This window comes from Scatophagus argus, chromosome 2, assembly GCF_020382885.2.
Source record: "Scatophagus argus isolate fScaArg1 chromosome 2, fScaArg1.pri, whole genome shotgun sequence".
NCBI classification, from domain to species: domain Eukaryota; kingdom Metazoa; phylum Chordata; class Actinopteri; family Scatophagidae; genus Scatophagus; species Scatophagus argus.
Genome location: NC_058494.1, coordinates 21,955,231 through 21,965,557, shown reverse-complemented (window position 1 = coordinate 21,965,557; position 10,327 = coordinate 21,955,231).

Below are 10,327 nucleotides of genomic sequence, written 5' to 3'. Positions count from 1 at the left end.
TCACCTCAAACTCAGGAAACAGGCTCACCAATCAACTGCTAAGGCAGGCAGGGTGGTTGACCTCAAGGAAGGTGTCCTCATATAACTGTATATGCTAATGTTTCCTCATTTAGCAGGAATGGCCCAATCAGGAGCCTGTGACAGCAGGTAATAAATCATTTGTGGACACTGTCAAGAAGTAAAATAAATTAGACACTGGCTTGTGTTATCTGCTCACTGCAGTAAAACTCAACTAGTAAGAACTCAATCATCTAACAAAAAAAAAAAGTGGCAACACTGGAGAAAAACTGATGAGGACTTCCTAAAATCAGCTAGACTGACCATAATAACATAAATAAGCACAAATGTAGCCTTAACTGATGCAGGAGAGAAACAACTGTAATAACTTTGTTAGATGTCTGCTGTTGTGTGCGAGCAAAAGTTGGATCAGAGTATGAAGATTAATGTGGTCAGGAAAGTCTTTAAGCTTTAACGAAGTTAGTGGGGTTTTCAGAAATCACAAAACCACATTTTACCCTGCCTGGACCGAATTCCAGCTGTACTCCCTCATTTGTCATTTGTCAAATTCAGTGATACTTTGACAGTAGTCCCTGTTGTTGATGGGATTAAACAGTCAAAACTTGTACTGAGAAAGCTGAGTAGTTAAGCTTGTAAGTGCTGAAAAAGAGCTGAAGGAAGAAAGTGTCAAGCAAAACTTTAACACTATTCTGCAGGTTATTTAAAGGTGCCACTCTCTGATATAGCAGCATTTATGAAGGGATTATAGGTCATAATGATGCCCGAATACATCTTTAAAATATTCACTAATTATCAGTTATAAGCTTTTAATACAGATACATGTGGGTTGCCAGATTGTGAGAAGTCCTTTTTGTTCGTGTTTATCCTTTCTATTTGGTTTATTTGTCATAAATGTTTCAGATATACTGATAAATATTTTTTTATATATATATATATATTTAAAAAAAAAATAGTTTCCAATAGGACACCACGTCTTCTGTTGTATTCTTAAGATTTCAAAAAAATAAAACCTTTTTTTTATATTATTTGTGACTGACGATTTTGCAACAAAATTGATTTAAAGTGTGTGTATTCTGTAATACCTCTGTGTCAGTTTTCTCTGAGTATTTTTCATTGTTCGTGGCGGAGTCTGCACAGTGGGCACACACAGCCTATCACTGTTTAAGGACCAATAGAAGATGATAGCATGAAAAATACTTAAACAAACACAGGTCTGCACTCTTCGATTTATTCACACATTGTTGTTTTGATGTCTTGAGACTTTTCTTCAGATTACTCCTTCTGAAGAGCTTTAGCTTAAAATGTCCCTTGTGCTTAGAGAGCCAGAGATCTCATCCACCATCCAGAGAGATGTTTCACAAATGTTGTACTTATTAATGGATTATTACTTATATAGAAAAAAATAGTAAATAATTTATTAATTATTAATAAAGATACAGGTTTTAACTTATGAACTATTTGTAACTATTAAGCCTTGAATTTGGTGCAAATACAAACAAATCCAAAGTGTAAACCAACTAAAAATGACATAGAACAAGACTGAGACCCAAGTATTTAAAATTACCGTATAGCACCAATAAAACTGACACTCAAAATTAAGTCAAACTAAATTACAGCTCCGTAAGACAAATATTCTGACTGGTTATGAATAATAGCTGCTACTTATATCCCCTCCTCGTCATCTGAATATTTGTTACTTCACCAATACATCATAATATCAGTGGTAATGCTTTGCCATCATAAAGACAAGCGGGATGGAGTGACTACAAATACCCTTCATAACACGGAGGACTACACAAATTATGCAAATCATCAAACAGTACGACACCTCTGGCAGACTAAATGTTCGATCTGTCATCAGGTGAAAGATGAGTTAATTCAAGAACTCTCCTATGTCCTTTGTGTCTTCTATGTCCTTGTTAAAGTGCTTTTTGTCTAAAGTGTCTGCCTGCTCCATTAGCTGCCTTTCAACTATGAAAAAGCACATTTATCATCCTTTATGTACACTGTACAAAACCCACAACAGGGCTGACAATGAATCAACTCTTTCTTGTTGAGTTGAAACCTTCTTGGCAGTTTCTTGTCCCTAAATCTGCATCACAAATGATAAAATAAGTACAGTTTTCTCATTTATTTGAGGTCACTCATCTTTAGCCATGTGGTCAGTGAAACCTGACACAGTCAGTTTACTATCCACCACTTTGAATCAGGCTAAAAATATCTTGAAAAATACAGGATAGATTGCTATGTAATTTGAACTTTGCCCTCTAGTTTACACCAACATGTTGACATTTTTGGTTTATAGTCTATCTATCTATCTATCTATCTATCTATCTATCTATCTGTAATTATTATTATTATTATTATTTTCCATGGTCTTCAGTGAATGTATCCTAATGGAATATCAATGTTGCATGAAGTTCAGGGACGGTTTCTGCTGAATGGCAGACCAGCTGTATGCAAGAGCTGTGTCCCTATCCTGAACAGGAAGTCAAACATGTTTTCACAGGAGGCTGGGTTCTGCAGGGTTGTCATGTAAGTCATGTAGGGGAGGAGAGTGTCTGGTTTGCGTTTCTCCTCTTTGCAGATGATGTAATTCTGTTAGCTTCATCAGATGGTGACCTCTAGCATGCACCTGGATTGTTTGCAGTCAAAGTGTGAAGCCATGATTCTCTGCTAGAAAATAGCAGATTTGTTCCTGTGGGTTGTCATAGAGTTGCTGCCCCAAGTGAAGAGGTTCAAGAATCCGTCAGTCTTGCTGATGAGTGAGAGTAAAATGTCGTGTAAAATTGACATTGGTGCAGTGTCAGCAGAAGTGTGGGCATTGTAGCAACTGCAAGGTAAAGCTTTTGATTTACCAGTTGAAAAAGTTTCCAAATAGATGAATGGTCATTTAATGGCATTGTGTTACATTGCACAAGCTAACGAAGTGTCTCATTTCAACGCCCTCCTCACACCTTTTCTAATTACTTTTTCTCTTAAACTTGTTTGTTGTAACTCTCTGTGTCTTTTTCAGTTGTTTTTCTATTTTTATCCTTCTTCCAAAAACACTTTTACTTATGAAGTCACTTCTGTCACCCCACCCGCCCCCTGACACCATCCTGTCCTACATCTGTCACATATAATCCTCCAGTGGGGATTTAGGTGATAGAAGGTTAAGTTGCTGACAGTGTGGAGCAGGTGTTTTCATAAATGGCAGCGTGCTGTTACATTGCACTATGGCCTCCCTCTCACTTTGTCAATGTCACCGCTCCTTCACGATGTGCTTCCTCTGCTTTCACGGTGTGTGTTTGTATAGACTTCGGCAGTTTATGATGTGTTCGTCATCCGAAAGAGGGCGACAGATGAAGATGGATCAAGTAGCTCAGTGCTCTGAGCCTTCTTGGTTAAAAATGGTGTAATGATGTCATTTTCTTGAAGTATCACAGAGGCGGAGAGTGAGATGTTGTACAGGTTGAGAATTTAAATGTATGACCCATATGCACCAAACATTAAAATCACCTGCTTGATATTTTGTAGGTCCCCCTTGTGCTGCCAAAACAGCTCTGACCTGTCAGGGAATAGGACAAAGGACCTCTGGAGGTATTTTGTGGTCATCAGCATCAGAATGTTGGATCCTTTGGGTCCTGTGCATTGACGGTGGAGCCTTCAGGTGGGAGGCCTCACCTGGTGTTAATGTTGTGGCTGATTGGTGTGAGGCATACAGCATATGTAACATGTAGTAATTTTAGCTTCATATTTCACTTAAATTGATGACAATATTTAATTGGCAGGTAGGTGTGAAATAAATCACAGCACATTAAGGTCCATGTAAGGATTTAATTAATGACTGTCATTAAATCATATTTATCATCTATTAATGACAGCTTCATAAATAATATCGTTAAGCTTTCTGCAATGTATTCAGGTTTCACTTGACTAAAATAACCTGTCACACGATAATTGGAATATTGTTGGAATACTGCATCTCAGGATGTGATTGAACGCAGCATGAAAAGGAAGGCTCTTCAAGCAAGAAAGTGCCTAGTGCGCATATTTCGTATTATTAAATGAAGGACACAAAACACATTTATTAACAAAAGACACGCACGTAAAAAGATTAACATGGGAAGTGCAAGGAAAGCTATTTATCCTTGGATGAATAGAGTGCTTGCCTTAATACGTTTCATGGTGGACTGGACTACAGTATTACTTGACTTCATGGGGCTCTGGGTCTGGAAATTGACTACAGTCTACAGTCATTTAGAGGTCTTATGGCAATTTTGCTGCAGGTTATGGAAGAGAGGAGTTCAGCGAATGGATAAACACCTGTGACATTTCCTTTCAGCACTATGTTCAAGGTAACAGTTCCCACACTACCATTTTTGCCAGCCTCTCTTTGGTTTGGTTTGGTTTTTAATTCCTCCTCTGAGGAGAAAAATCTCTTTGTCCCGGGTGTTACATACCTGACTGACATATTGCTTTTGACACCAGCTTAACTTAAAATGTAAATATTGATATAATTGAACCTCAGGTTAGTGATATCACACAATAATATGGTTTGAATCAACTTAAAAGTCCTTGCCATAAATGACATATGCTAAATGCTAAAGCAGAATGTGAATAGAATGTGTTAAAATGACAAACATGCACTGTAGCGTACTTCTAAGTAGGCATAATGAAACTGAAATAATCTAAATACATAAGATGTCATGCAGTCAATGGGCTCCTTCAAACATATGTTACTCATCAAAGTTATAGAGGAAATAAAAGATGCTGAAAACTTTTACAGCCTTTTACTGCCTGATGCCCTTGAGGACTGGGTTCAGGGCCAAGTTTTATAAAAAGCACATTGGCTTCTGTCTCATTATAAACTTTCTGAAACCAGTAATTTTGTGAGCCACTGAAAATAAACTTCTTTTGGTCAAATCGTTCTTTGCATCCTGAAATAACATTGCAGGATTGTTGCAGGCATGTATTTTTCCAAGTTCAAAATGACCTGTGTACAACTCTCTCTCTCTCTCTCTCTCTCCCTGTCCAATTCACAATTGCTGTGTGTTTTTTTTTTCTCTGAATGGTTAGTGCTTGCTGTCTGTGGCTCTGCTCCATTTGCTTACGCAGTCTTGTTTTTGCCTCAGAGCAGCACAGATCCCTTCTTGTCTCTTTCATTCCTTCCTCCCTTCTTTTCACTCGACGCTCACCATCCACACAGTCTTTTCAGCCGCATCTTCACAGATCTTGAGACTGCCTTCCATCAGTTGTGAATGTTAAAAGAGACTAATTTATTAACCAGCCCGGGTCCCTCTGCTGCAGGGCCAAGGAAGGCAGTCGGGCTGCACGATGACTCATCGAGGCTTGTAGTTTTGGACATTTTCACCGGGTGGCAGTATGCACACATGGCTCTGCATGTCACTCACAGGCCACCTAAAGCCCAGCATGACATGTTCAGTGAGGATAACAGTTTGCCGCTGTGAATTTTAGGCAGCATCCTAATCAATCCAGATTAGTTTATTTTTTAGTCGTGCATATATGTATTATTCAGATGAACAGAGACGACTTCCTGTAAGATTTTATTTTGCCTGTGGAGAGTGGTTCTTTTCTGCTAAGTGAACAAGAAGTGGATCCACAAAGATTTATGTAAAATGGTATTAATTTTTAGATGGAATACATGAGGGTGTGCTTTAGAGTTTGCTATATTAACACATTCTCACTCGCTGCTGTTTTAATTATTGACAGCATGGCCACAAGAGTGAGTTTAGCTGCATAAAGGCAAATAAATTGCCTTATTTACACACTCCATGGGTGGTATATTCTCTCCCCCTAATTATTCCACCGCTCGTAATAAACTAATTGCAGCTCTTCCTGTTTTGAATTAAAAAATGCACTGAAGGTTTTGAAACATAACATAAATGCTGTTTGACATCAAACAGCTCATCTCCAGAATCTCATGACACTGATGGTCTCCTCGTTTATTTTCCACATTGTTCTCTGTGGCTATGCAGCATCAAGTATAAAAGCCTCTCAGAGTGTGAGGGTAGCGGCTGAATAATTCACAGTCTTGTGTATTTTTAAACTCAACCTTACATTTATAATGCAGAGAAATTTGAATCATATGACACTGACATGCTGTTAATCTTTTAGCGACTGCACATCTCTGTAGGCTTTTATCTGTGAATCACTGCCAGTTAGTAAATACATGGGATGCTCTCTGTGGCTCTCACACTCACACACATTCAAACACACACATACATCTGTACAAAGTAAGATTTGTAAGCCTGTGTTTTATTTCCTTCTGAAAGCTCCACGAGCACAGATGGCCTCTTGTTTTCCTCTCCTCTCTCTAACGGAAGAATGTTACTCGACATGACATCACCTGCTACAAACTGGCAGGAGTCCATCAGCGGCTCTGAATCTGCTCCAAATCTGATCGGTGAAAAAAAACCCCCAAAAAACGATATTTTCCCGTCACCATTCGTCCTAAACAAATCCAAACATCTAAAGACCGTGTCTCTTTAACGAAAGGCACCTGTGACTGTCGTGCAGTGTACTGTACACAGCACACGGTGGAGAGAAGAGAAGATGGGATGAGGAATGAGGTGGGACATGAATCACCAGCTGGATCTGAACCAGGTTTGAACCCTCAGTCCCACAAGCATATGGTAATCATGCAATAATGAACTGTTGTCTGTTGTGCTCTCTGCAAGGTATTCTCCCAAACATATTGCAATGGGTCTGTTCATACTGTGGTGGCACACACACACACACACACACTCACACAAAGACATCTTCTGTACAATAATTGATTTAATAAATTGTTCTGAATTGCGTAAAACAAAAACGATCTGAAAAAGATCTGAATGCACACAAAAAAGAAAAGGGTGCTGGTTTTGGCTTATATCCTACGTCTCTTTGAAAAAGTCACCCTTACTGAAAAAATTTGTCAGTGATAACAAATATCGTACAGTTTACTTCCTGCAGCACATTCAACACACGTGATAAAGCAAAGATGGAGGCTTGATGGGGTGCATATTCACAATATCCATTTTGGACACACAGAAAAATATTTTTGTTAATACATTCACTACTACATTTACTTGCTAATACATTAGTTTCCTAACCTCACAGTATCCCTTTGTGGCAAGTAAACACAATTAGCGTATTTGAGGCCATTTTTTCCAAATGCTTATAAAGACTCACTCATTTATCAAAATCTGAGTTCATTTTTGTTGAATCACCAGTGCAGCTGTGTGTACTCATTGGTTTCAAAACAGGCAGCATTCATGGTTATGTTTAGCAAAGTAAAATTTGGTTTGATTGTGATTATGGTTATGGTTAAATATTGAAATTGACTTGAGGTTTAGGGATCAGGCCCCCAATGTTGAAGCACTTTGTCCAAGGTATCAATCACTCCACCAGACCTCAAGTTCTCTCTTCTGTATGTTAATGTCACACTTCTTCCTGCACTGGCAGTAACCGCTACCAGTGAATAAAAATCGATGTTGTAAACTAGTTGCACATTTCATTTCAAATTTCAAATTTAATTTTCAGGATGAGGGGTTGAGGAATTCAAGCTGCCATAAAAGGTGATTTAAAAGCATGTGTTGCTTCTTGTGTTTGGTGTTGTGGGTTTTTGAGGTCATCTCACATAATCACAAATGTGAGAACAACTGCAAAGCGCATTGCATCTAGAGTTTATTTTTTCATCATGTAAACAATTTTAATTGCTTTTATGCATGACATGTGCTATCTTGGTGAGCTTGGCCTGACTTTACAGACTCTCATTTTAGTCCTGACTGATGCCTGTTGAACTCAGGGCTACTGCATGTTTGTTAAAGAGGGCTGAAGTATTGATGAGAGTGAGCAATGTCATATTGTTCCCTGCAATCAGACACACTGCTGTTAGAAGATAATCATTAGCACTGACTCGGTTCAAGTGGGGAATCAATGCAGAAGTCCTTGCAGATTTCTTGAACTTATTAACCACCATTTTTCATGCCAGTTGTTTCAGGATTTAATATGGCACAGAATTAAATCACTGTGAAAACACAATACTAAAATGAGTGTTTTGTCTGATTAGAACCTTTTCAGCACAATTTAATAATAATGTTCAGTAAGTATTAATGTTTAGAAAAACACGTAAGCGTGCTATCTCATCTCATAATTTTCATCTTGCACAGTGTAGACAAAAGTATTAGGACATCTGACCATTACACCAACAGGGACTTTAATGACATTTAATGCATTCTAAATACACAGACAGCTTTGCAGCTACACTCTTCTGGAAGTCTTTCCTCAAGATGTCGGAGTGTTTCTGTGGGACTTTTTTGCCCATTCATGCAGTAGAGCATTTGTGAGGTCAAACGCTGATGTGGGACCAAAAAGCCTGACTCCCAGTCTCCATTCCAGCTCATCCCAAAGGTGTTGGATGGGGTTGAGGTCAGGACTCTGTGTGGACCAGTCAAGTTCTTCCACACCAAACTCATCCAACCATGTCTTTATGGAGCTTTGCTTTGTGCACTCGGGCACAGTCATCCTGGAATAGAAAAGGGCCTTCAACAAACTGTTGCCACAAAGTTGGAAGCACAGCATTGTCCAAAATGTCTTGGTATGGTGAAGCATTAAGATTTCCCTTCACTGGAAGTCAGGGGCCGAGCCCAACCCCCAAAAAACAGACCCGTAAAGAGGTGTGTCCCACTACTTTTGTCTATAAAGTGTATGTCAGCACCACACACACTTTAAATGAAAGCTAGGATTGTCTTCTACAGTATGTTTAAATACACAGCTGACTCACTGATACTGTATTGGCAGTCAGGCCTTTTCTTCTTTCTGCATCCTAATGCCATAGAAATTATGTTAGGATTATGCACAAAAGGCACTTTTTAGACACAGATTTGCATGTTTGGATTAGTAAAGCCCTGTAATGGAGACTTGCAGAAAGCTGTGCTCTGACACACACATTGAACCAATGCATGGTTGCTTTCCCTTTTATCTTCCAGACGCTACTCTGTCTGCCAGCACAGATAATTTCTTGCTGAGAGAAATTTGTTCTGTTACTTACATATGTAGGAAGCAGAGGAAAGAGTCTCCTTTTTTTTTTTTTTTAATTATCAACCTCAGTAGCGAATCTTCTTGCCTCTACAGTGTCTTCTGAACAACATCCACTAGATCAAATACACTCATTTGCATTTTAGGCGCTCAGAAAATTGAGTGAGTGAAGCGTGATGTTCTGTATGCCTGTACCCCTTAGTGACACCCAAGCGTTTTTTAATACATCTGAAATACAATTTACAAGAATATATGGAAGAGAATATAAATTATGATGTGTTAATATCAGCTCTCTTTATCAGCATCAGAATCTTTTACTTGTTCGTGTTTTCTTGCAAAAACAAAGGTTCGGTGTTTAAACACATTTTGTTCATGCACTGGAAGACACAGCTGTGAGCTCGTGAAAGTCACAGATCCCTTTAACACTGAATCTAAAGTTACAAGGTTGGTCTGTCTTGTTTTGTGCTAATCCAATTTTTCTGTCCATTCTGAAGTTTGCATGACACATGCTGGTCAAAATTATAGAGTTTGACATCTGATGCAACCGTTGGTAATACAGTGGTGGTGCTAGTGAACAGTCCTGACTGCTGAAACAATGGTGGCAAGTAAATGTGAATCCTAACCGGCGGCACTGAGGTTAAATTAGCAAAGAAATAAAGTTCTGTTTTTGATTTAAAGCAGCACTGATTGACTTTTTTGTCCTGTTTTCCCATTTGTAGCCAAAGCAATAAAATCATACTGGGAATAATTGTTAAATATTTGTGAATAATTTTCTTTGTGTGAGATAGACCTCAGCAATTGTGTTTAGGTTGTTATTGGTATACAGCAAATTTCTAAGGTTTTATTCTAAGTAGAACTGAAATGATGAGGCCAAATTTAAAAAAAACAACAACAAAAAAACGGATTAGTCAGCAGTTACTGAAAAAACAGAGTTTGTTAGTTTGGGTGAATACAGCCTTTTTGATCATTTCGATGCTGAACACATTCACTTAGATAACATCTGTCAGTTTACATTCTTTTGGATTATAAAATGCATCCAGCTGTGTAAAAGGAAAATACTGCCTTCTAACTGGATGACGAAAAGTACAGCATCAAACTATTCATCTGACTCTGAGTTGATTGATTGATGATGAAGTCTCACCTTAAACTTGTTATGATGAAAGTGTTAACCGACGTGTGCCTGCTTACAAATTTATCAGAATCCGAATCAGAATTCCTTTATTTATCCCCGAGTGGAAATTCTTTTTTGTACATTTTTTATACATTTTGGTCATTGCACTTGCAG